Source organism: Piliocolobus tephrosceles, chromosome 9 (genome assembly GCF_002776525.5).
Source record: "Piliocolobus tephrosceles isolate RC106 chromosome 9, ASM277652v3, whole genome shotgun sequence".
Lineage (NCBI taxonomy): Eukaryota > Metazoa > Chordata > Mammalia > Primates > Cercopithecidae > Piliocolobus > Piliocolobus tephrosceles.
Window position 1 is genome coordinate 1899741 of NC_045442.1, and position 27321 is coordinate 1927061.

Below are 27321 nucleotides of genomic sequence, written 5' to 3' on the forward strand. Positions count from 1 at the left end.
CCTGCCGCGGGACCCCCGCCCTCGGGACGTCGCCCCCGGCCCGCCCCACGCCGCGCAGGGCGCCTGGATCCCGGACGCACCGTGCCAGGCGCAGCGCAGAGGCCCGGCCCCGTGTCCCGGTCCCGCCCCGGCCGCTGCTCACCGAGGCTCCCCGCGAGCGACTCTGGGCGGCGTCCGACGGCCTCGATCGGCCATGGCAGAGGCGGCGGGCGGGGGCGCGCGTCACCGTCACCGCGAGCAGGAGCCCCGAACCCGGCCCGCCCCGCCGCCCCCGCTCCCGGGCGCTCCCCGCGGCCGCGCTCCTTGCTCGGCGACAGCCTCCGCCGCGATCCTACCCCACGCAGTCCCGGTCTCCGCGGAGCCGCCGTGCGGGCTCCTAAAACAGGGCTCGGCGTGGCTGAAAATAGCCCGGGGGCCGCGGGGCGCGTGTGGGGAGCTGGGACCCGGCCCGGCTCAGGTGACTGGCACCGGGCGCTGCGGCCTTAGAGGGACTCACCAGCCGCTCAGGCCGATCCCAGCGCCATGCGCAGCACGGGGGAGCTGCACGCGTGCGGCCTCGCCCTTAACTCTTGGCGTCCCATCCCCGAACGCTGCCCCCCTGGCCTGTTGCGAGAGAAATGGTTTTTGGAGTCTGGCATTGAGCAAATGAAGCGGCTGCTGCGGATTGAGATGCACAATCTCAGCTCTTCGCCGGGGCCTGGGATCGCAGCTCACCACGGCCGCGTGCTTCTGGGCTGGGACTTCAGGGTAAAGCGAGAGGAAGGCCCGTACCCACTTGTTGGTGTTCAGGCCACATATAATCTCCATCCAGGCCACCACGGCCACACCGGTGGACGCTTTGTGAAAGGGTGGGATGGAGCAGCAGAGCTGGCAACTCCCTGAACACCCCCTCCCCGACACACACCACCACCACCACTGAGCTTGCAGGTGCAGGAGGAGCCCTGGGGAGCACGCACGTGGAGCACAAGAGCCCCCTCCACACGGTCTGTCGGTCCACATACCTCCTCAACCCCAATCCTCCAAACCTGTGCCTTCTAAGGCCCTGATCATCAACTGGCCCTCCAGGTAAAGGAGAGGATAATCAGGTGTGAGGCTTGAAGTTTGGCCAGCTGCATGGAATTCCTTTCCACCCCGTCCATCAGGGCCAGCTGGAGTAGGGCTGTGATGCCGAGCCCCGCCCGCCACGCCAGCCTAGTATGCAGAACCATCTGTACACCAGGCTCCATTTTTCATTTCTCAACTTGTTTTAGGGAACTCCCCGTAAAACCAAAAATGCAGGTGGAGGAAGGAGGATTGCAGAGGGAGTGGGTGCCTTCGGAGGGCGAGCCTCCCGCTCATGTGACTTTCGAGGTGTCTCGGATATGCTTGAGGACAGCCTCGTGTCAGTCCGTTGGGGCTGTCCTAATGGAAGTGTATTTCTCACGGCCCTAGGGGCTGGAAGTTCAAGATCAAGGTGCTTATGGGGTTGGTTTCTGCTGAGGCCCCTCTCCTTGCCTCGCAGATAGCCGCCCTCTCTGTGGGTCCTCACGTAGTCTCTCCTGTGTGTGCTCACGTCTGGTGTCACACCTTTTCTTATGGGCACCAGTCCCACTGGGTCAGGACCTACCCTGATGACCTCACCTAACCTTGGTGGTTACCTCACTTCCTGACAGGTCCTGTCTCCAAATGGGGGCTAGGCCTTCAATATATGAATTGTTGGGGAACACCATTCAGTTCATAACAAACCTCACATGTACTGCCTCCATGTTTATAAGAGTTTTGCTGGATGGGCCCGTCTCTATGGCTTGGTGGATCGGATAACACCAGGCACTGACTGACAGCTTATGCTCCATGATCTCTTAGTGAACTGTCGTGAAATACACTGTCTACTCCACCCATGAGCAAGCCAGCAGCTGTTTCTCAAAAGGGAATGGTGACCTGCTGATGAGACGATCACTCAACAATACTCATCAATAACCATGATTGTGGTTGTCCTGTCAAGGTCTGCCACAGGCTCCACACAACATTCTTTTAGGAGATGGGGTCTTACTATATTGCCCAGGCTGGTCTTGAACTCGCTGCACTCAAGTGATCAACCTGCCTCAGCCTCCCCAAGTGCTGGGACTACAGGTGTGAGCCACCATGTGCCTGGCCCTCCATATAACATTCTCACATTCCTCAGACACTCAGATTGCCGTGGGTTTACCACGTCATAGGGCTAAGTGGAAGAAAGGCTTGTCTGGCAGCCTAGTCAGCAGGCCAGCATTTCTCTTGCTCTGAACCTCAAAGTTACTTGTTAAATAGGAAAGCACATCCAAATGTTGTATATATGGCCTCTGTATTAGTCCGTTCCCACCCTGCAATAAAGAAATACCCAAGACTGGGTAATTTATAAAGAAAGGAGGTTCAATGACTCACGGTTCCACGTGGCTGGGGAGGCCTCAGGAAACTCGCAGTCGCAGTGGAAGAGGAAGCTGGTGCGTCTCACATGGTGGCAGGTAAGAGAGAACAAAGCGGGAAGAGCCCCTTATAAAACCAGCAAATCTCGTGAGAACTCCCTCACTCTCACGAGAACAGCATGGGGGAAAGCGCCCCCCGATCCAATCACCTCCCACCAGGTCCTTCCCTCAACACCTGGGGATTACAACGCAAGATGAGATTTGGGTGGGAACACAAAGCCTAACCATATCAGCCTCCAATATTCCAAGAGGCTTTAATGGTGACACGTACAGGTTATGGCAGACTGCCTCTCCCTTACTTTGGAGGACTTTTTGACAAATGTGTCAAATAGGCTGAGCACAGTGGCTCACGCCTATAATCCCAGCACTTTGGGAGGCCGAGGCGGGTGGATCACCTGAGGTCAGTAGTCCGTCCTCTGAATCCCGGAAACGATGCTGAGGGGGGACTCAAACTTTCATGGCTGTCTTCTCCCCTCACCTGGCACCCACGTGCCTTCAGCCAGGTGTCCAGGGTACTTGCTGCTTCCTGTTCATCAGGTCCTGTGGATGCAATGCTTGCAACACAGCTGATGAGTATCACTCGGTGGGGATGACAAAGGCCCCCCGGACTAAACTGTGGCACAAAACAGACTTGGTTACTGTTGAATCAAGACTGTGAAGGTGTACTGATGTCCCTAGAGTGTGAAAGTGAACTCTTCCTGGTGTTCTGTGATTGCTGGTGCAGAGAAAATAAGATGCATTTGCCAGGTCTACAGCCACATACTAGATGCCGGGAAGTGAACTGATTTGCTCCATTGTTTCAGTCAACATGCCCCATCTGCAGTAGCCATTCAGTTGAGATCACGACTTCACAAAGCTTAGGATAACTCACAGTCCTGCCCCATCGTCCATCTGTTTCCACATAGGCCAGAAAGTGAATTAAAGAAATCACCACCCCCAGATGTTTCGAGATTTTGATGTGGCACTAATCTACGTGATTCTCCCCAGGTAGGCAACGGTGCTTTGGGTTTACTGTTGTGGTGTTGGGGAGGGTCCCACAGGATCCCAGGCACTTTCCACCTTACGGCCCTCTTTCCAGAATCAGGGAGCACATCTGGGAATCCCATCCGTCACTGAATATTTCTGTCTATTCTGACTCTACTCTCAAGAGTAAGGGAACAACCACAGGCTAGAGTCACGGACTGGGCCCCCTGGGAATTGGACTCAGAGCAAAACTTGTGTTCATTCTGCTCGTTATAGACCCTCACTCTTGGTGGGCATGGTGACTCACACCTGTAATCCCAGCACTATGGGAGGCAGAGGTGGGCAGACCACCTGAGGTCAGAAGTTTGAGACCAGCCTGGGCAACATGGAAAAACCCTGTCTCTACTAAAAATACAAAACTTAGCCAGGTGTGGTGGCACGTGCCTGTAGTCCCAGCTACTTGGGAGACTGAGGCAGTAGAATTGCTTGGGAGGCAGAGGTTGCAGTGAGCTGAGATCGTGCCACTACACTCTAGCCTGGGCAACAGACCAAGACTCTGTCTCAAATAAATAAATAAGTAAAGAAACCCTCACTCTGCCCAGCAGGTCACACTGAGTTCTGTTTCCTGGGGATCCGTGTTGGTTCCGAGTTAGTGTCCGGTCATCTCCCACAGCTCTGAATATGCCCCTTTCCCCAGTGCCTGCTAGGGAACCTGGCTGCAGTTTCTTTAGGAAAAGCTGGAGGAACTTTCTAAAAACATGTTTCTGGTGCTAGCATAGGATCCTTCCCCAGGGACATCAAACCTTTCCCTTACTGAAGGGACTGTGGGTGTGTGAACAGATTCAGGTCCTTGCGTGGACTGAGGGACTGTGGCTTCTACACAGTGACTGAAGGCTCTGGCTCTGTTTGCTTAAATTAGAGTTTGTTATTTCAATCAAATGTGTCAAGTAGGCTGGGCACGGTGGCTCATGCCTATAATCCCAGCACTTTGGGAGGCCGAGGCAGGTAGATAACCTGAGGTCAGGAGTTCGAGACCAGCCTGGCCAACATGGCGAAACCCTGTCTCTACTAAAAGTACAAAAATTAGCTGGGCGTGGTGGTATATGCCTGTAATCCCAGTTGCTCGGGAGGCTGAGGAAGGAGAATCACTTGAACCCGGGAGGTGGAGGTTGCAGTGAGCTGAGATCACACCACTGCCCCCCAGCCCGTGCGATGGGAGTGAGACTCCATCTCAGGAAAAACAAACAAACAAAAAAATGTGTCAAATAGACCCTTAGCAGACTTCCCATCTATTTCAGTCTTGGCAATTGCGTGGCGATTTACTACCACAAAACATTCCTGCAGGTCAAGCCATTCTCATCACCACCCTCTTCTGACAATTAAGGCAGCTTCACCTGTGTTGCTTTGGCAGTTAAGAGCTGTTACCTGACCTCTGCCTCTGCAGGGTCCAACTCTCCATCGAAATCAGGAAGCCCATTTGCAGCAACCCGTCTACCTTGACCTCCAGAGACAGCCACTGAGGTGTCATCCAGGGATTCAGGCACCTGCCTCACTGATGGGTGTCTTATTGTCCTGGGGAGGGGGGTGCCTCTGTGCCCTCCAGGGGGAAATGGGGGTGGCAAGAAATGAATCCACCCCCTCAGCCAGGCACAGTAGTGGTACACACCCATAATCCCAACACTTTGGGAGGCCAAGGCAGGAGGACTGCTTGAACCCAGGAGGTCAAGGCTACAGTGAGCTATGATCATTCCACTCCACTCCAGCCTGGGTGTCAGAGCAAATCCCCACCACTATTAAAAAAGAAAAAAAAAAAAAAAAAATCAACCAGGCACAGTGGCTCACGCTTGTAATCCCAGCACTTCAGGAGGCTGAGGCAGGCAGATCACCTGAGGTCAGGAGTTCAAGACCAGCTTGGCCAACATGGCAAAACGCTGTCTCTACTAAAAATACAAAAATTAGCTGGGTGTGGTGGTGGGCGCCTGTAATCCCAGCTACTAGGGAGGCTGAGGCAGGGGAATTGCTTGAATCCAGAAGGTGGAGGTTGCAGCAAGCCGAGATCATACCACTGCACTCCAGCCTGGGTGATAGAGTGAGACTCCATCTCAAAAAACAACAAAAAAAAATCCACTTCAATGCACCTGTGTCCCTAAGCATTCAGAGCCTTTCTTGTACATAAAGGAATCACTTGCCTCTCAAATGCTTTCCACTTAAGTTACCACTGAGGTCAGATCTCACTGAAACAAATGTCCATTTGGAACTGCTCCCATTGCTGGAGTTCGCACGTTGAGTGCAGAATCTCTGCTTACTCATGAGTGAACAAACCCCTGTCGAGAAAAATGTGCCCCAAATAACAGCACAGGAAAGAGGAACCAGCACTGAGTGGGAGTCGGCTGAGAAACAGGATAAGCGGGATACGTAAGTGGCCTCAAAGTGCCTCTTCCCAAGGTGCTTATTGACAGGAAATGGGGATATGAGATCTTTACAGAGGGGAAACCTGGCAGGCACCAGTTTAACCGAGAAGTTAACATTAACAACATCTGTAAGAGGGCAAGTAACTATGAGCCTCAAAAGAGAACTGAGACACAATTTCATTTCTGAGGTATTTCTGCCCAAATTCATACCACGAGCAAACATCTGAAGTTGAGGGACATTGCTGCAAAATAACTGTAACCCAGCACTCAGAAGAATATCCAGCTGCTGAAAAACAGGCTGAGGAGCTGCTCTGAATTAAAGGAAACTAAAGAGATGCCACAAAAAAGCCAACTCGCCATCCAGGAGTTTGTTTTCCTATAAAAACATTAGGAGAATGTGGGAAAATCTTTTTGGTTTTTTTGTTTTGTTTTGTTTTGTTTGACAGCATCTTGCTCTGTCCCCCAGGCTGAAGTGCAGCGGCACAATCACAGCTCACTGCAGCCTCAACCTCATGAGTTCAAGTGATCCTCCCACCTCAGCCTCCTGAGTAGCTGGGACTACAGGTGTGCACCACCATGTCCAGCTAATTTTTAAATTTGTTGAAGAGACAGGGTCTCCCTGTGTTGCCCGGGTTGGTCTTGAACTCCTGGGCTCCAGTGATCCTCCTGCCTTGGCCTCCCAAAGTGCTGGGATTACAGACATGAGCCACTGCGCCCAGCCTAGAGGATGTGGGAAAATTTGATTAGCAAATGTTATCTCAATGTTAATTTCCTGATTTTAATAGCTATTCTGTGGTTATATAAGAACATCTCCTTGTTTTTAGGAAATACACAATAAATTATTTGGGGAAAGAAGGCCTCATGTTCATACTTTACTTTCAAATGGTTCTGAAAAAAAAATTATGTGTACATAGAATGGTTTAAACACATCTATACACAGGCATAAATACATAGTTATGAAGTAGATGTGGTAAGATATTTGAGGAATCTAAGTGAAGGCTATGTAATAATTCTTTGCCCTATTCTTGCAATCCTCTCAAAGTCTGGATCATGTCAGATTAAATTTTTTTTTTCAAGTTCTCATCCCTATCTGTGGTCTGGCACCCTCAGAATCCATTGTCTCATAGGTTCCCCACAATTTTACCAAAATACATGATCAGCTCCTGCAGCCCCTCTGATGTGTGAGCTTCTCTGCCCAGGTTTGACTTTGTCATTGGTCCCTGCAGCAGGCTGGTCTCAACCATCCTTCTGGCCCAGAACCACAGAGAAGGTAGGAGAGGGAACTGCCGCCTTCTGGCCTGTGACTAGCACAGCTGAGGTTGCCGTGAGTCTTCAAGCAGAGCAGGACCAGTCTCCTCATGGTGTTCACGGTTACCCAGACCCTGGCAGGGGCCACCATTCCAGTCCAAGACCCTCATACTCCTTGCATTTAGCTCTGTAATATCCTGTGCTACACAGGGGCCACCTGGCCGGTCAAAGCCAGGCCTTCAGCCGACGTATCTTTCCAGGCCACCATGTCCAGGGGCTGCAGATGCCCAACACTAACCACACGCTATGGTGACCGATGCTGACGACACACGACGGTGACCCGACGCCGGCCATAACGAGACAACGATGATCTCCTGTCTTCAAACTCAGCCAGGCAGATGCGTCTCGGGCTCCCATCCCTGAGGGTGTATTGTCTGCAGCCACTTGAGGAAATACTGTCATAGGTCAAATGCATACAAAGAAACAACACAATTTTTAGCAGAAATAATTTTCAAACAAGAAATTGTTTGAAAGTGCTTATAAAATCATCAAGAGACTGGAAGAATGGGCTCCAGGCTGGGTCTCAGGATGTCACTCTCAGAATAACCCCACAGAGCTGGCCCAGCAAGGGAACAGCTACTGTGACAAAAACAAGAACTGAGCTCGAAAAAACACAGTTCAAAAAAGACTGTGTTCGCCATCTGGGAAGTGAGGAGCGCCTCTGCCCGGCCACTGCCCCCCGGTCTGGGAAGTGAGGAGCGCCTCTGCCCTGCCACTGTCCCCCACCCCACATCTGGGAAGTGAGGAGCGCCTCTGCCCGGCCACTGCCCTCCGGTCTGGGAATTGAGGAGTGCCTCAGCCCATCCACTGCCCCCCGCCCGGTCTGGGAAGTGAGGAGCGCCTCTGCCCGGCCACTGTCCCCCACCCCACATCTGGGAAGTGAGGAGCCCCTCTGCCCGGCCACTGCCCCCCGGTCTGGGAAGTGAGGAAAGCCTCTGCCCGGCTGCTGTCAACCCTCCAATTGTGAAATGGTCCCTTATGTGTGATCTTTCTGCCCTCCTCAAGTTTGCATTTTTGACATTAAAGTTTACTTTTAAATTAAAAAAAAAAAAAAAAGACTGTCTTCAAAAACCCACTGTCCCCACCACTGGCTCCATGATGACACAGCACCAGCTGCCCTCCCTCCAGGGGTCAGGAGCCACCACAACTTTTGGTCCCAGAAATATGCCACGCCCATTGGATCCTCAGCAGTAAAATGATGACTCACAGCAGAGCCTCTCTTCCCACTTAACCAAATCCTGACCCCAGATCTTGTTCAAGTTCATTTGATTAGTGGAAACTGAATCGCACCTGGAAGCCTAGAGCCGCCAGAGGAACTGGCGTTTAACGCTTCAATCTCTATGTCCAGGAAGGTGCCAGAAGGAAGTCAAAATAGACAACGAGTGGGGTGATCTGCCATACTGAACCCACGGTAGAAAAAAACCAGGTCCTAAGAGAAGTGTCAGGAAATCCTGCAAGAATGCAGAGGAGAAAACCGCTTACCTGACTATGAGTGTCTGCTCAGAAAGATTTGAATTAAGCTCCAAAGAAGGAGCAGTGTTTTTGCAAACAGAGAAGGAAGAGGGTGAAATTGGATGAGGGACAGCATGGGTACAGTCACCATTGCTGCTGCTCTTTCATAAATGTGAAATTGTTTCAAAGTCATGCATCTAAAGTTATAGATATGAGGACTATATAGAAACAAGAAGATTTTGGTCGGGCGCGGTGGCTCATACCTGTAATCCCAGCACTTTGGGAGGCTGAGGCAGGTAGATCATGAGGTCAGGAGTTCAAGACTAGCCTGGCCAAGATGGTGAAACCCCGTCTCTACTAAAAATACAAACATTAGCCAGGCATAGTGGCACACACCTGTAGTCCCAGGTACTTGGGAGGCTGAGGCAGGAGAATCGCTTGAACCTGGGTGGCAGAGGTTGCAGTGAGCTGAGATCATGCCACTGCATTCCAGTCTGGGTGACAGAGCAAGACTCTGTCTCAAAAAACAACAACAAAAAAAAGAAAGAAAGAAGGAAAGGAAGGAAGGAAGGAAGGAAGGAAGGAGAAAAAAGGTCTTGTGACATAAAATTATATCAGTTCAATGTCTTAGCAGCAAGTAACCAAAAACGAAGAAAATAAAAAACCCTCCAACACGCTTAAAGAATAAGTAAATCTATCACCTCATGTAGCGAGAAATCCAGAGACAGGGCAGACACCAACATTGGCTGGTTAAACATCTCCATATCATCATCACCAAAGACACAGGCTCCTTTCCATCTTACCCCCATCCTCAGCCTAAGGCTGGTTGGCCACATGGTGCCAAGGTGGCTGCAGCGGCTCCACACATCAAACCCTGTAATGACAGGAACCAAAAGAAGGAATGAACAGCCTCTTTTCCCAGAATCCCTGGAGCAGACTTTCCTTCTAAACCATCTAAATCCTTCTAAGCCATCATTCACGAGACAGGCAGAATAACTCTGTTCAGCTCAGCTGACTCATCCACGTGGGATGAATGTTGGGGGTCAACCACGTGACCACAACAGATACTGAGTTTAAAAAAGCAGAGACAAGATAGTGTTGATTAAATCCCTGTCATAATATTTACCTGCATGTGTAAATGGAAATAGACGTCCATAATTGGAAATGATTGTGTTAGGGTGGTGATTGTGCCATCATTTTCCTTTTTTCAAAATGTTCCCCACTAGTATTGGTGCTTCACCCATTTTTATAATTCTGCAGTGCAAGAATATAATCCTGCAAGAATGCAGAGGAGCACGGGGCATCAGTGCTGCCACGTGATGGGCAGTGCCGGTGCTGACAGAGGGCTTCCCTCAGCCTCAACCCCTGTGTCTCACATCTTTGTCTTTGCCTCTGATTCTCCCAGGTAGCGTGTGGATGTGCAGCATTTACAAGAGCAGTCATCGTGGGGCTCTCCCTGAAGTCTCTGTCCATCTGTCTGTTTTACAGCATGATTGGCCCGTGTAAAATGTGGATAGTGATTCCTGTCACTTCCTACCTCCAGAGGTGGTTGTAGGGACAAGGATTTGTAGTAGATAAGAAAGGTCAGGTATGGTAGCTCACTTCTGTAATCCCAGCACTTTGGGAGGCCGAGGCGGGCAGATCACCTGAGGTGAGGAGTTCATGACCAGCCTGGTCAACATGGCAAAACCCCATCTCTACCAAAAATACAAAAATTAGCCAGGCATGGTGGTGGGCACCTGTAGTCCCAGCTACTGGGGAGGCTGAGGCAGGAGAATCACCTGAACCCAGGAGGCAGAAGTTGCAGTGAACCGAGATCACGCCACTGCATCCAGCCTGGGCGAAGAGCGAGTGAGACTCTGTCTCAAAAAGAAAAACAACAAACGTAATAGACGAGAAAGCACTTGAGCTCTGGAAAAACTGTGCGGGAAATACCCATGCCATCCAAAGCCATCCTGGATCCTTCCTGCCCCCTGAAGATGTAAGAAAGGGTGCCTTGAATTCATGCCTCGTGGAAGCACAAAGCTTCAGCCTTTTCGGTTTCTGAGAATCATGCGTCTGACGATCGCTCTACCACTGGGCTTGTGCCTGAGGATGTCGCTTCCTGCTCCCTCCCACGTCACTTCCTTCTCACCTCTCTCTAAGACCACCCTCTAAAACTCCAGATATTCTGGGTTACATAGAGGAGTGTTTTGTGAAATGTGGTCCACACGCCACAGGTGTTAATGTTACGTTGGGAGGGGTGGTTTGCTTGGTAACCGAAGGTGCCTAGACCCCAGCATGACCCATGGTCATGATGTGAGTACCTGCGGAGTTCACTGGGATCATTATAAAAATAAACATTTGTCTTATATTTTTACTAGATTATTTGAACGAACTCTTTCATAGAATGATGAAAATGCTGCTAAGGGCCGGGCGCAGTGGCTCATGCCTGGATTCCCAACACTTTGGGAGGCTGAGGCGGGCAGATCACCTGAGGTCGGGAGTTCAGGACCAACCTGGCCAACACAGCAAAACCCTGACTCTGCTAAAAATACAAAAATTAGCTGGGCGTGGTGGCGGGCACCTGTAATCCCAGCTACTCAGGAGGCTGAGGTGGGAGAATCGCTTGAATCCGGGAGACAGAGGTTGCAGTGAGCCGAGATCGCGCCATTGCACTCCAGCCTGGGCCACAACAGAGTGAGACTTTGTCTCAAAAAAAAAAAAAAAAAAGAAAAAAGAAAAAAGAAAAAAAAAAGAAAAAGAGAAAGGAAATGCTACTAAGATTTTTTAAATCTCCTCAAACTCATCAGAGAAGTGATGAGACAGCAAGGGCTTACTAGGCCACAAATCTAAATCAAAGTGGGAACCAGACGGATGGGCTGAAGACAGTAGCTCTTTTTACTACGGGGGCATTTGCCTGCCCCAGTTTACTTGAGCATAGTTTTTAATGGTCTTTTGGGGCAAGAGGCACAAGAGTAAAAAGCCAGGCAAGTGGGGAGTGTCGGAGGAAGCCCTCTTTCCATCAAACTGAGGCCCCCAAAGGCTATACCCTGAGGGTAAGGGTGAATCAGAGGTAACACCCCCCAACCACACATAATCAAGGGATGGCAAGAAAAGCGGGGCAGGGGTGGGAGAAAACCCTTTTCAGAGAAGACAGAGGCATGAGCCAGCCACGTCCAAAGCTGCATCACACGGGTGACCTGGATCACCCATGTGACCAAGAACACTTTAAGCCTGTAATTTAATGTAAAGTGGTCCCCAATTACTATGGCCCCTGGGTGCCTGGAAGAAGCAAATGCGAGCCTCTTTGGAGGGACAGCTTCGTGTAGGGCTCACAGGACGCCTACAAGCAATTTTTCAAGGACAGTTGAAAACAATCATGACACAGAAAATAAGGTATTATGGGAGTGAATCAGATAAGAAGAAAAAAAGGAGAAGAAATAGGAGGGGGTGGGCGGGAAGGAGAAGACAGCTAGACAGACCTAGAAAGCCTTCAGATATTCAAACTACCAGACAGAGATATTAAAACTATGCACACGATGATTAGAGACATGAAAAGCAAGACGAGATTTTCTGGGGAGAGCCAGGAACTGTGTAAAATAGACTAGCATATTTGAAAAGTAACTCAATAGAATATCTGGAAATGAAAAAACTTAATAACCAAAATTATTAACCAGGTTTAACAACAAATCAGTCACAGCCAAAGAAAGAATTAGTGAACCATAAAATAGATAGAAGAAACTACCTAGAAAGCAACCGAGAGAGACAAAAAATTAACAATCAGAAAGAGAGGTTAAGAGAGATGGAGAACAGAGTTAAAAAAAAAATGTTTAATATATGTTCAATTAGTGTTCCAGAAGAGATCAGACAGAAAATAGGCCAGAAGCACTATCTGAAGAGGTAACAGTTGAGTCTCTGATGTATTGGTAAAAGAAATGGGCTGGGTGCGGTGGCTCATGCCTGCAATCCCAGCACTTTGGGAGGCTGAGGTGTGTGGATCGTGAAGTCAGGAGTTTGAGACCAGCCCAGCCAACACGGTGAAATCCTGTCTCTACTATAAATACAAAAATGGGGCCAGGCATGGTGGCTCACACCTGTAATCCTAGCACTTTGGGAGGCCGAGGCAGGTGGATCACAAGGTCAGGAGTTCAAGACAAGCCTGGCCAACATACTAGAAATACAAACGTTAGCTGGGTGTGGTGGTGATCCCCCATAGAATCTTCTAGAGATGCAAGCCCCATGGCATCGCCTCTGCTGGTAAACCTCCAGGGATGTCTCATTATCCTCTCGTTTAGTCCAAAAGGCTTCCCGAGGCCCACGGGGCCCCCCGAGACAGCATTTGCTGATTCTGCCCCACAGAAAGTGAATGGGTTTCGCTTTCTCAAACCCTCCTGTTTTTCCGTAGACTCCGGACCCTGGAGCATGCTCCTCACGTGGAGAAGAACGGTCTCCCTCCTGCCTTCCGGACTCAGCGTCGCCTCCTCAGGGATCTTTGGGGGGACGGGCAGTGACTCAGCGGATGAGGCAGCACTTAGCTGCATTCGGTCTCAGAAAACACACACGGCACTGTTTCTGGATCAGGCTCTTCAAGGGACACGCACTCCCAAAGCCGCGTGACCAGGGTATCCACAGAGGGGAATGAGTCTCCACCCGGCCCTGCTGCCCCTCTGGCTAATCCCTGCCCTTACGCTCCCAGAGGCACCCATTTTTTCTGATGATTTTCTCCATAGATGAGTTGAGGGGAACTTTGCTTCCCTGCAGTCCGTGTGCTGTTCTGTGGAAGGCTTCCACATTGCCATGCACATCAGTGGTGTGCTCCTGTTTATTGCTGGAGATTGTTCTCTTGTACAGATTTGCCACCGTGTATGTATCTGTTCTCCTGCTGAAGGACACCCAGCTGCTTTCCAGTTGGGGGCTATTACAAATAAAACGGCTGCAAACGTCTTCTTGCGCACAGCCTCCTGTCTCAGGCACGCTCTTGCTACTTTCAGGTTTCCCAACCGTGGACAGCAGAGGGCGTCGGCGAGCCAGCCAGTGGAAGTCAAGCGTCCAGAGCACCAGGGTGTCTGGGAAGACGAAGCTCGAAGCTCGGTGACCACCTTCTCAGGAATAGATCCAGGAAGAAAGGCATCAGCATATTCCAAATATTAAGGAACTTTATTCGATACGACAATTTTTTTTTAAGAGACAGGGTCTCCATATGTTGCCCAGGCTGGTCTTGAACCCCTAAGCTCCGATCCTCCCACCACGGCCTCCCAAAGTGCTGGGATCACAGGTGTGTACCACCATGCCTGGCAGACAGTTCCTTTTTTCCTTTTTTTTTTTTTTTTGAGACGGAGTCTTGAACTGTCACCCAGGCTGGAGTGCAGTGGCTTGATCTCGGCTCACTGCAACCTCCACCTCCTGGGTTCAAGGGATTCTCCTGCCTCAGCCTCCTGAGTAGCTGGGATTACAGGTCCCTGCCACCATGTCCAGCCAATTTTTTGTATTTTTAGTAGAGACAGGGTTTCACCATGTTGGCCAGGCTAGTCTCGAACTCCTGACCTTGTGATCCACCCACCTCGGCCTCCCAAAGTGCTGGGATCACAGGTGTAAGTCACTGTACCTGGCCGACAGATCTTAATTATCAGGGAGCTGGTTATTGCAGGGATCATGACCAGTGGCAGGTGTGGTAGGTTTCATCACAGGCAAGGAGGCCCCACATGCGGGATGTGGTGAGTGACAGGGCATGGGAGCAGCAGGGGAGGCCCTCACGCCCTGCAGGCCTCACTGCTGCTGCCGACGGGGCCGCACTCAGAAAATGCCATGCTGCTGGACTCCCGCGCTGTCTCTCGCAGGATGCAACCCGGATGCTGTGGCACAAAGACCCTCTGACACGTTCTTCCTGGTCCACTCTGCGGGGGATGTCCTTGGAGATTCATGACTTGGGCCACCAGCACCGCCCCTTAGCGTTCCTACAGCCTCCGGATCTCACTTGGGCCTTGGGTCTTGGGTGTGGCTGTGTCCCTCCCAAGTGTCCTCTGCTGGAAGCCACTTTCGACGCTAAACTGGAAAGCAGAGTGGTAGGCAGGAGGGCATCAGATGCCGACAGACTGGTTCCAGCAAGAGTGGAGTGGCTTGGTTCACAATGTAGCTTCCAGAGTCATCAAAACCTTGTTTAAAATGCAGAGTCCAGCCCCGTCCCCAGTAATCCTGAGGTTTGGGCTGGTACCTGGGAATTGGTCATTTGAACTCGCTGACCAGGCCACATGCAGCAGGTTAGGAATCTGCAGATGAGTGTGGGTTGGAGAGGGCAGGTGTGAAGTCCTGAGTGACCAAAGGGACCCACAAGGGGACAGGGGAGCAGGCGAGGAGTGCCACGTGGGTTGGCGAGCCTGTTCCCACCGAGGCCAGCGCCCGGCACTCACTGTCATAGGTGCCTTTGTTCTGGATCCCCCTCCACCAACACCTCTTCCAACCACCCCATCCACTCCCTGGTGATGAGCATGTGCTAGGCTCACACGTGCTATGTGGGGACATCTCTCCTCCCAGCCCTCCTGGGCCCTGAACCTTGAGCTCTCCTGCAGCCGCCTGTGCGCCTGAGCATCTCTGCAATGCCTGCCTCTCCTGCCCCTGGACCCACACCATGCAGCAGCCGTGCAGCCCGTGCCCACAGCACTGCCACGGTGTCCATCGGAGAGAGGAGGCCCCAATGCGATAGACGGAGGGGGGCCAAGTGTGACACCTTAATGACGTTTTCATTTCTGGCAGCAGCAGCATCTCAAAGTGCCCTGTAAGTGTGGGCATCAAACCCGAGGCAGGACAGGTGGTCCAGGGAGTGACCAGGTCCTCGGGGCATGGTGACCACGGTGACCACAGAGTCAGCACAGTAAGCCTCAGCACTGGCAGCTAATCGAGCTCATTCGAGCACAGCGATCTTCAGTAGGGACCTCCCCTCTAGAGAACACGCACACTGTGAGCTTACCTGTCCTCAGACTGACCGTAGTGTTGAAGATGCTAGTGAGACGCGCGACGTATGAACAAGCGTGGACAGCTACTGCACATGTGCACCCAGAGGAGCACCTGGAACGTGCTTCCTAGCAACACCTCTCCCGCCTCCTCATGTGTAATCATGGAAGACTCCCACAGAGGGAATCTCCCTCCTTCCAGTCTTTGCCGTCTCATCCTCAAGAGCAGCCCACCCCGAATCCTCTCTTTCAGGGTGTACTGTCCATTCTGCACCAAACTTCTCTCATATTCTCTTTCTTTTGCACTAAATCACTATACGTTCCATCTCCTTCGCTGTGTGTCTCTTGTTTAAACTCCCTTAAACTAAGAAGACAAGAACCAAGGTCTCACAGCAACCATCAACTAAACTACCCATCAAGTTGGCCCCCAAAGCTGCTGAGCCCTGAGAGAAGCCTCAGGGGAGCATGACAAAGTCTGTCCGGTGAAGACATGAGTCCCTTAGAGAACGCACACACCGGGAAGATCAGTGGTCACAAGGGAGCAGGTGCTCAGTGAGTCTCTAGGCAATGACGGCTGCAGCATCTGGAGAAGGGAGTGAGCCCGGGTTCTGGGCTAGGCTTGGGAGGACTCAGGAGGCAGAGAGAAGAGCCAGGGCCCTGGGGCCAGGCTTGGAGACAAGAAGAGCAGGAAGAGCTCGGCAGAAAAGGGCTGCCTAAGAGACGCAGGTGGAGGCTGAGCTCCTGGGTTTTTACCCAGAGGAACTGGAAACGTGTCCACACAAAACCTGTGCGTGGATGTTTACAGCAACTTGTTCATACTCACCAAAACTTGGAAGCACCTGGGATGTCCATCAGCAGGTGAGGAGATCCATCAGTTGTGGTTCATCCCATCAAGTGTGGTTCAGGGTTAGAAAGAAATGAGCTATCAAGCCAGGAAAGGACATGGAGGACACTTAAATGCACATTAGTCTGTGGAAGAAGCCACAGCTACACCCTGTATGATCCCATCTCTGACATTCCGGAAGAGGCAAAACTGTGGAGACAGTAAAAAGATGAGTGGTTGCCAGGGGCTAGGGGAGGGAGGGAGGAACAGGCAGAGCATAGAGGACTTTGGGGCCTTCGAAGTGCTCTGCGTGATCATGGTGGGTACATGTCATCACACATCTGTCCAAACCCATAGAATGTCCAACACCAAGAGTGGACCCTAACATGGACTCCGGGTGACAGTGATGATGGCAGAGGCAGCCCATCTGGAGCGGTGGCTGCTATCACGATGGGTACAGTGGGGAGGTGTGGCTGGGGCTGATACTCCACAGAGCCAGCGGGAGCCAGGGACAAGTGGGATCCCTGCCCCTTCTGAGTTGATGGGGCAGGAGCTCTGCAGGTGCAGCCACAGCCAGCCAAGTTGTGGCTGCAGACCGGGACCTTCCACAGCAAGGAGCAGACAAGAGCCCTGCCCACCCCCGTCAGGCACAGCTGCCGCTGCCCAAGTTATGGCTGCAGACCTGGGCCTCCCTGTGTTCTTAGAGGGGCTGGAAGCAGGCAGGAGCCCCACCCTCCCAGGCTCAGCTGCAGCCACCCAAGTCACCGCTGTGGACCTGGGCCTCCCACTCCATGGAGAAGGCAGGAGCCCTGCGCCCCCACCCTCCAAGTGCAGTCGCAGCCGCCCAAACCATGGCTGTGGACCCAGGCATCCCTGCACTCCTGGGGGCCCAGGAAGGCATCCCCCTGCCCTCACAGGCTCAGAAGTACCTGCTCCCACTGCCTGGCTTCTCCCTGCTTTCAGTGTCCACTCCAATCTCAGAGCAAAGTTGGGGCCGAGCCCGGGTGCTGTCACCGCCCGGTTGGGTGTGCACGCATGTGGGGCAGTGCTGACATACCAACCCCCTGCTGCCTGGCCCCCTCCAGACTTAGGGCATTGACGAGCTTGGGAGGGAAGCCAATGGGATCTGAGGACAGGTCAGAGCTGGCCTGCAGGCAGCCCTTGGCACCTACAGCCTGGGCACTATGAACAGCAGCAGAAGGCAGATAGGCTCCCGGGTGGAAGGGAGTGGGTCCCTGGTGAGAGCCTACCTTTAGGCCAGGGAGGGCCTGAAGGCTAGGGGTGGGGCTGCCAGTCCCGCGGACCAGAGAGGGGACTTGTGGTGCCTTTTCCAGCCCTGCCCATGGCCTCCCATGAACCAATGGGTGTGCACTTCCTCCCCCCGAGGCCCATAACCCAGAGCTGAGCAGACATTGGGACGAGCAGCTACAGAGAGGAGCTACCCACTCCAGGGCCTCCTTTAGCTCTTCTGTCACTCAATAGAGCGCCTCTTCACCTTGCTCACCCTCCACTTGTCCACATACCTCATTCTTCCTGGACACAGGACAAGAACTAGGACCTGCTGAATGGCAGAGCTGAAAGAGCTATAACACAAACAGGGCTGAAACACGCTCCTTGCTCTCCATGTTGCAGGTGAAGAGAAGGAGACAAGAGCTGTGGCCCTTCAGGGAGCCCAGGCCTCAAAGCTCCCTGAGCCAGGGCTGTAACTCCCTTTGGGGCCCTGAGGTTCCTGGAGTCTCCAAGCTCCCAGCACCACTCCATTTCCCAGTGGCAGCCTTGGAAGCTGCTTGCAGTGCACCTGGTCCAGCCGCAGCCTCACAGAGAGCCAGCGCCCAGCCCAGAGCCAGGCTGAAGACAGAGGATTGGTTGAGGCCAGAAGTTCAAGATCACTCTGGGCAACATGGCGAGACCCCATCCCTACACACACACACACAAATAATAAATTAAAGTTTATTTAAAAAAAAAAAAAAAAAGCAGGTGAGGGCTAGTCACAAACACAGAGGAGAGCCCAAGCCCACATCTCATGCTGAAGATCTGACTTTACTTGCCTTTGGTGTCTCTTTAGACATTTCCTCTCCAGCAATTTAAGCTGCAAGTGTTTAGCGCCCTCTAAGGGTCCTACAATGAACAGCATCCCTTTTCCTTGCTGGAGTATTGAACAGAGAGAGAAATAAGACAAAAGCAGATGGAGACCAAAATATTCCCCTTGTTACCGGCAATGGCTAAGTTGAGCAGTGGCTGAAAGTCAGAGTTGAACAGGATGGTTAACCAAACCCCAGAGAGGAAGACACCTCCCCAGATGCCCGTGGGTCCCCAGCTCTGGGCACCCCTCAGACCCTCAGGCTCCTCATGCCCCTGAACCCAGCCCAGGCTTCTGAGGTCCCAGGATGGCTCCATGTACAGGACACATGTACAGCACACTTCCCTCCCAGGGAAGGAGGCTCAGACATGGGGACCCCCTCCCAGGGAAGGAGCCCAGAAGGATCGCAGGTCATATGGTATTTCTGTTATTTATTTGGAAGCCTCCATGCTGCTTTGCATAATGGTGGGAATACAGAATGCCATAGCCATTATGAAAAAGCAGTTTTTGTTTTGAGGTATAATCCAAAAACAAATAATGTTTGATCATGGTTCTTCATATGAGGCTCTAAATCTGGTATTATAAGTCCAGAGAGTTTTCCCACCTTGGGCAAGGATGAGTTTGCCCCTAATAATCTTTGAGGCAGAAGATTGGCAGAATGTGAGATGGAGACTGTTGGCAGGATTCAGGATGATTCAGTAATAAATAGTATTGACAGAGAAAAACAGAGACATGGAAAGAGAGAGAGAGAATATGAATCTCATAAGAGGAAAATCCGCTGAATATCAGTGTTGGGTTTTCAGTCACAGACACATCTGTATGAGCAAGGAACCATCAAGTCAAGGGAGGAGTGGAGAACACGTCCAGTCCAAAAATCAGCGTATTCTCAGAGGCACCCAGTGCCCCATCACACGGGTGAGAAACGTTCGAAACCAGTGACGTGTGAGTGTACAATAAGTGATAAAGTTATCATGTCTCCACGAACTTTCTCTAAGGGCAGCCACTGTGAGATCCAGAAGAACCTTGGTCTCCACAATCTTTTATCTTAATCCGAATATTTCCTTTCTATGGATCCCAGGACTTTAGACAAACTCAACCAATTGTCAACCAGAAAATGTTTACATTTACCTATAACCTGGAAGCCCCGCCCCCCACTTTGAGTTGTCTGACTTTCTGGAACCAACCAATGTATTTCTTAAATGTATTTGATTGATGTCTCATGCCCCCTCCCCCTCCATAGAAGGTATAAAACCAAGCTGTACCCCGACCACATGGGGCGTATGTTCTCAGGACCTCCTGAGGGCTGTGTCACAGGCCATGGTCCCTCATGTTTCGGTCAGAATAAATCTCTTCAAATATTTTTCAGAGTTTGACCCTTTTCATTGACAAAAGAAAAGTGAAGGAACAGCTACTCCATAGACAGAGTAGGGTGTTCCCAGAAGTAAGAGGAGGAATGTGTCCACCCGAGGTACTTAGTTGTTTACATACAGGATAAAAAAAGATCATGGGCAGATGTGCTCTGCTATGAGGGTTTGTGATAAAGAGTTAATGTTCTTAATTACTATATTTTGCAACAATCGATATTATCTTTTTTTTTTTGAGACGGAGTCTCGCTCTGTAGCCCCAGCTGGAGTGCAGTGGCCGGATCTCAGCTCACTGCAAGCTCTGCCTCCCGGGTTCCCGCCATTCTCCTGCCTCAGCCTCCCGAGTAGCTGGGACTACAGGCGCCGCCACCTCGCCCGGCTAGTGTTTCTGTATTTTTTAGTAGAGACGGGGTTTCACCGTGTTAGCCAGGATGGTCTCGATCTCCTGACCTCGTGATCCGCCCGTCTCGGCCTCCCAAAGTGCTGGGATTACAGGCTTGAGCCACCGCGCCTGGCGATATTATCTTTAAAGCAAAATTAGGAATGCTTCTATTCTCAAGATATCGGGATATCAGGACACTCCTGTGTCTGGGTCTGCTTAATACATGTTGTCAATCTGTTCCCTTAACCAAAAACATCTAGGGGCTGGGAATACCTAAATTTCTGGGAGTTCAGCCCAGCAAGCCCCAGCTTCATTTCCCAGCCCTCACTGTAAAAAGTAAAGTAGAGGTTCCTCTTCAAAGATTTTTCTCCCCGTCTAATTAGGAATAAATAGTAACTTCTCTTAAAGGCAAAATTTATTCAAAGACCTGTGCTAACATTCTTAAACATCTGCTAGCCGTGATAAAGAAATCCATGTACTTTATGTTCTTAGCTCCTACAATGTAGCCTAAATATTTGCCCTGGCATGTTTATACTGGTCCAAGCAAGCATTAGGTCATAGCCTGTTCCTCCTCCTTATTTGAAGGTGTTTTTACCTTTCTCAGCATTCCACAAGTTACTTCCTCCTTCCTTTATTCTCCTCTGCCTTTGCCTCTTTTAAAAAGTTCTAAGTTGCTGCCGGGCGCGGTCGCTCAAGCCTGTAATCCCAGCACTTTGGGAGGCTGAGGCGGGTGGATCATGAGGTCAGGAGTTTGAGACCAGCCTGGCCAATGTGGTGAAACCCTGTCTCTACTAAAAATATAAAACTTGGCCAGGCATGGTGGCAGGTGCCTGTAATCCCAGCTACTCGGGAAGCTAAGACAAGAGAATCATTTGAACCCAGGAGGCGGAGCTTGCAGTGAGCCGAGATCGTGCCATCGCACTCCAGCCTGGGCGACAAAGCGAGACTTCATCTCAAAAAAAAAAAAAAAAAAAAAAAAAAAAAAGGTGGTAAGTTGCTAGCCAATCGGGACATATACAGACTGTAAGGTCCCGTTCCAGCCAATGGAAACCAGACACAGAAGCAGGGTGGACTGGACATGTCAGGTTATAAATGACCCTGCCTCTTCTTTTCAGTGTACCCTTTCTGTAGAAAGTGAAAAAACAAAATGGCCTTGCTGAGGAGATTAAATTTATGTTCAAGTGCTATTTCTTTATGGCACCAGGGAACAGCATTACGAACACTCACTCAGGAGGGAGAGGCTCTGGTTTGAACGCCCCTGACACGCGTGTTCATGGTGGAGGGTGTAGAGCTTCTTGGCATCTTGAACAAAGAATTGGACAAAACCTACAAACAAAGCAAGGAAGGGATGAAGGGATTTATTGAAAACGAAAGTACACTCCACCGTGTGGGAGCGGCCCGAGCACAGGGGCTCAAGGGCCCTGTTACAAAGTTTTTGTGAGTTTAAATACCCTCTACTTGGGGTACGTCCTATGTAAATGAAGAGGATGGAGTAAAGTTACAAAGTCATTTACTCGGTGTATGCCCTGTGGAGAGGATATTTCCTGTTACAGCTGAAGTGTGAATCGGCCTTATGTTCCCTGCCTGCAGACCCTATTTTCCTGTCTCAAGAGGACAGCTTCAGCCAGATGAGGTGGTTCACTCCTGTAATCCCAACACTTTGGGAGGCTGGGGCAGGCAGATCACTTGAGGCCAGTTCAAGACCAGCCTGGCCAGCATGGTGAAAACCCATCTCTACTAAAAATACAAAAATTAGCCAGGCATGGTGGCGTATGCCTATAATTCCAGCTACTCAGGTGGCTGAGACAGGAGAATCGCTTGAACCCGGGAGGCAGAGGTTGCAACGAGCCAAGATTGTGCCACTGCACTCCAGCCTGGGTGACAGAGTGACACCCTGTCTCAAGAAGAACAAAAGGGGGGGATGTCATGCACGTCTGTATGAAGAGACCACCAAACAGGCTTTGTGTGAACAACATGGCTGTTTATTTCACCTGGGTGCAGGTGGGCTGAGTCCAAAAAGAGAGTCAGAGAAGGGAGATAAGGGTGGGGCCGTTTTACAGGATTTGGGTAGATAAAGGAAAATTACAGTCAAAGGGGGGTTGTTCTCTGGCGGGCAGGAGTGGGGGTTACAAGGTGCTCAGTGGGGGAGCTTTTTGAGCCAGGATGAGCCAGGAAAAGGAATTTCACAAGATAATATCATCGCTTAAGGCAAGGACCAGCCATTTTCACTTCTTTTGTGGTGGAATGTCATCGAGGCAGGGCATTGGCACTTCTTTTGTGATTCTTCAGTTACTTCAGGCCATCTGGGCATATATGTGCAAGTCACAGCGGATGCGATGGCTTGGCTTGGGCTCAGAGGCCTGACAGGGGACGGCTTTGACTCCCTATAATTTCATCCCTGAGCCAACCGGTCAGCACTCCCGACTCACTGGCCCCCTACCCACCAAATCGTCCTTAAACACTCTGATCCCTGAGGTTTCCGAGAGACTCATTTCAGTAACAATAAAACTCTGGTCTCCCGCACAGCTGGCTGTGTGTAAATTACTCTTTCTCAATTGCAGTTCCCCTCTCTTGACAAATCAGCTGGGCAGTGGGCAAGGTGAAATCCACTGGGCAGTTACAGCAGGTGTTACAGGAGAGCAGTCCCAATCCAGACTCCAAGAGAAGGTTCTTGGATCTCACGCCAGAATGAATTCGGAGCAAGTACACAGTGCAAAGCTTTTAAAAGCAAGTTTATCAAGAAAGTGAGGACTAAGCTCTGATTTTTTTTAACTTGCCCAAATTCCTATCTAAGGGGTCTGGGGAGTCATGCCCTACAAAGCATAAATTCTCATCAGATGGGTTTCATTTAACCCTATATATTGTGACTTACTTTCCAACCTGACTCTGGCATAATTTTATGAGACAAGGAAGAAAATCAAAATATTTTATCCCAAAACATGTTTTTCTGCCATATCTTGAGATGGCCCTGCAAAGCTGTCCTTCGTGGCGGAAAAGTGCATCTGTAAAGAATCTCTAGTGACAAAGCTAGATCTTTTCCTTCCAGGCCCTCCCAATCCTGAAGAGGTTAACTAAGAGTCTAACACCTTTTGAACATCTGAATAGGAAACATTTGTCATCTATTGTCTCTAAGGGCAGCCACTATGAGACTTCAAAAGAACCTTGGTCTCCACAGTCTTTTATCTTAACCTGAACATTTCCCTTCTCTGGATCCCAGATCTTTAGACAAACTCAACCAATTGTCAACCAGAAAACGTTCAAATTTACCTACAGCCTGGAAGTGCCCACTCCTACCCCCACCCCCACTTTGAGTGGTCCCGCCTTTCTGGACCAAACCAATGTATTTCTTAAATGTATTTGATTGATGTCTCATGCCCCCTCCCCCTCCATAGAAGGTATAAAACCAAGCTGTACCCCAACCACCTGGGGCGCATGTTCTCAGGACCTCCTGAGGGTTGTGTCATGGGCCATGGTCCCTCATGTTTGGGTCAGAATAAATCTCTTCAAATATATTACAGAGTGTGAGTCTTTGTTGACAAAAGTGGTGAAGGAACAGCTACTCCATAGACAGAGTAGGGTGTTCCCAGAAGTAAGAGGAGGAATGTGTCCACCCGAGGTACAATACTTGTTTATATACAGGATTAAAAAAAAGATCATGGGGACATGTGCTCTGCTACGAGGATTTGTGATAAAGAGTTAATGTTCTTAATTACTATATTTTGCAAGAATTGATATTATCTTTAAAGCAAAATTAGGACTGCTTCTGTTCTCAAGATATCGGGATATCAGGACACTCTTAAGTCTGGGTCTGTTTAGTAAATGTTGTCAATCTGTTCCCGTAACCATAAACATCTAGAAGCTCAGAATACCTAATGTCAGGCCTCTGAGCCCAAGCCAAGCCATCGCATCCCCTGTGACTTGCACGTAGAGGCCCGGATGGCCTGAAGTAACTGAAGAATCACAAAAGAAGTGCCAATGCCCTGCCTCGCCTTAATTGATGACATTCCACCACAAAAGAAGTGAAAATGGCTGGTCCTTGCTTTAAGCGATGATATTATCTTGTGAAGTTCCTCTTCCTGGCTCATCCTGGCTCAAAAAGCTCCCCCACTGAGCACCTTGTAACCCCCCTATTCCTGTCCGCCAGAGAACAACCCCCCTTTGACTGTAATTTTCCTTTACCTACCCAAATCCTATAAAACGGCCCCACCCTTATCTCCCTTCGCTGACTCTCTTTTCAGACTCAGCCCGCCTGCACCCAGGTGAAATAAACAGCCACGTTGCTCACACAAAGCCTGTTTGGTGGTCTCTTCACACAGACGCGCATGACACCTAACTTTCTGGGAGTGCAGCCCAGCAAGCCCCAGCCTCCTTTTCCCAGCCCTCACTCAAGATGGAGATGCTCTGGTTTGAACCCCCTTTACATGAGGAGCCCCCTCCCAGGGAAGAGGGCTCAGAAGTGGGGACTCCTTCCCAGCGAAGGAGGTTCAGAAATGGGAACTATGGTCCCCTACTGCCACCCTCAGCCTCTGTCCTTCTCTCAGAGCCTTGGGGCTCAGGAGGGCCCGGGGTGGACTAAACAGGGCCTACAGCGCATCAGTGTAACTGCCCAAGGGTTCACCTTGCCTGCTGCCTAGACAGAGCCGATTTATCAAGACAGGGGAATTGCAATAGAGAAAGAGTCAATCACACAGAGCCGGCTGTGCAGGAGACCAGCGTTGATTATTACTCAAATCGGTCTCCCCAAGCATTCACGGAGCAGAGTTGTTAGGGACAACTTAACTTGGTGGGTGAGGGGAAGCTGGTGAGCCAAGAGTGCTGATTGGTCAGAGACGAAGGCACAGGGAGTCAGAGCTGTCTTCTTGCTCTGAGTCAGTTCCTGGGTGGGGACCATAGGAGCAGATGAGCCAGTTTATGGATCTGGGTGGTGCCAGCTGATCCATCAAGTACAAGGTCTGCAAAATATCTCAAGGGCTGATCTTAGGAGCAGTTTGGGGAGGGTCAGAATCATATAGCCTCCCGCTGCATGACTCCTAAAGCATCATTTCTCATCTTGTGGCTACTGTTAGTCCCACAAAGGCCATCTAGTCCCCAGGCAAGAAGGAGGTCTGCTGTGGGAAAGGGCTGTTACCATCTTTGTTTAAACTATAAACTAAGTTCTTCCCAAAGTTAGTTCAGCCTATGCCCAGGAATGAACAAGGACAGCCTGGAGGTTAGAAGGAAGGTGGAGCTGTTTACATTAGATCTCTTTCACTGTCTCAGTCAAAATTTTGCAAAGGTGGTTTCACCAGGAAAAAATAGCACATCATACTCCTGGAGTAGCTTGGAGGGAATTTAGAGCAAATACATTAATTGTTTTTACCCCTAAGAGGGATCATAGCACACCATAAACCTAGGATACTCTTGGCCAGGCACTGTCATCCCAGCACTTGGGGAGGCAGAGGTGGAGGGGTCACCTGAGGTCAGGAGTTTGAGACCAACCAGGTCAACATGGTGAAACCTCATCTCTACTAAAAATACAAAAATTAGTGGGGCACAGCAATGCGCGCCTGTAATCCCAGCTACTTGGGAGGCTGAGGTAGGAGAATTGCTTGAACGTGGAAGGTGGAAGCTGCAGTGAGCCGAGATCGCGTCACTGCACTCCAGCCTGGGTGACAGAGCATGAGTTTGTCTCAAAAAAAAAAGACTAAGATGAACTGGCGCTGCATGCAGATGAAGGGATGCCCTGTGGCCACTGGAAGGCCCTTTCCCTCTAGGTGGAAGTGGGAGGGCTGTAGGGAGAATGGCCTTTTTGTTACGGGGTGTGGAGATGTTTTCCTTTTGATCCAGGGGTGAGAAGTCAGCACAAATTGGCCTCAGATTCCCTGCCCCCAGGCCCTGGTGTTTTTCCTTGAGTCAGCATGCATTGGCCTTAAGCTCCCCGCCCCCAGACCCTAGTCTCCTGCCCCACTATCACGAGCGTTATTTTCTGTAATCCTCAACAAACTCAATGAAGTGGGTTTTAGCATTGTCTCCATTTAACAGAAGGGAAAAGAAAACTAAGGCCCATGGGGTGGCCTTGGAAATACCACACATGCTCTCTCTACACTTCTCTCCTTCCTTTATCCCATTCCGGCCGGACTGGGCTCTGTGCTCTGCCAGGAGTGATGCAGAGAGAGGGAGCAGAGGACCCACCAGCCTGCACATTTTCCAGATGCTTCTCCCCAAAGCCTGAGGTTCAGGGAAAGGCACAGAGGGGCTCAGGGCAAAGAGCAGGCCCCGAGGATTGGAAGGTGTGCGGTAACCCCTCCAAGATGGTAGCCAGGGATGGCAGATGCTGGAGTAGCCAGCTGAGGGTGCCTGGGGCAGGGCTGAACCACCTGCATCGGACAGCTCCATTCCCAGACAAACCTGGGGCAGCAGAGTCCAGGGGACCACAGGGCCACCCGATGGATGTCTGCCAGCAAGCTCTGAAGACCGATAGCCCATTCTCTCCCCAAGGAAGACCACAGCCCTGGGCACACACCGAGAGATGACCTCTCAGGGAGAATCAGAGTCACCTTTCCTCCCACCAGCTGAGTGCAGAGGGGGCTCAGAGGCAGATCAGGTTGTTACAGACGATAGGGGGCTATTTCCTGAGGGCTATCACCTGGCAGCTGTGAGAAAATTAGGTGAGAATTTACGACTCTGGTTCAGGGAAGGGAACAGAGAGGGCGGGGCTGTGGGGAAAAGGCACTCACTGGAGCATGAATAACTCAGCATCTCTTCGATGCAAGGCAGGGTACCTTCCACAAGCTCCTTCATTTTTTTTAGAGACAGGGTCTTGTTCTGTTGCCAATTCTGGAGTGCAGTGGCGAGATCATAGCTCACTGTAGCCTTAGCCTCCCAGGCTCAAGTGATCCTCCTGCCTTAGCCTCCCAAATAGTGAATTTTTTTTGTAGAGATGGGATCTCACTTTGTTGCCCAGGCTGTTCTTGAATTCCTGGCCTCAAGTGATCCTCCAGTGTTGGTAGTATAAGTGTGAGACACCATGCCTGGCCTTTTTCTTTGTTTTGAGGCATTAATGTTGTCGATGAAAAGAGTCTAACTCTGTAAAATATTTGAAGAGATTTATTCTGAGCCAAACATGAGTGACCATGGCCTGTGACACAACCTCAGGAGGTTCTGAGAACATGTGTCCAAGGTGGCCCGGTTT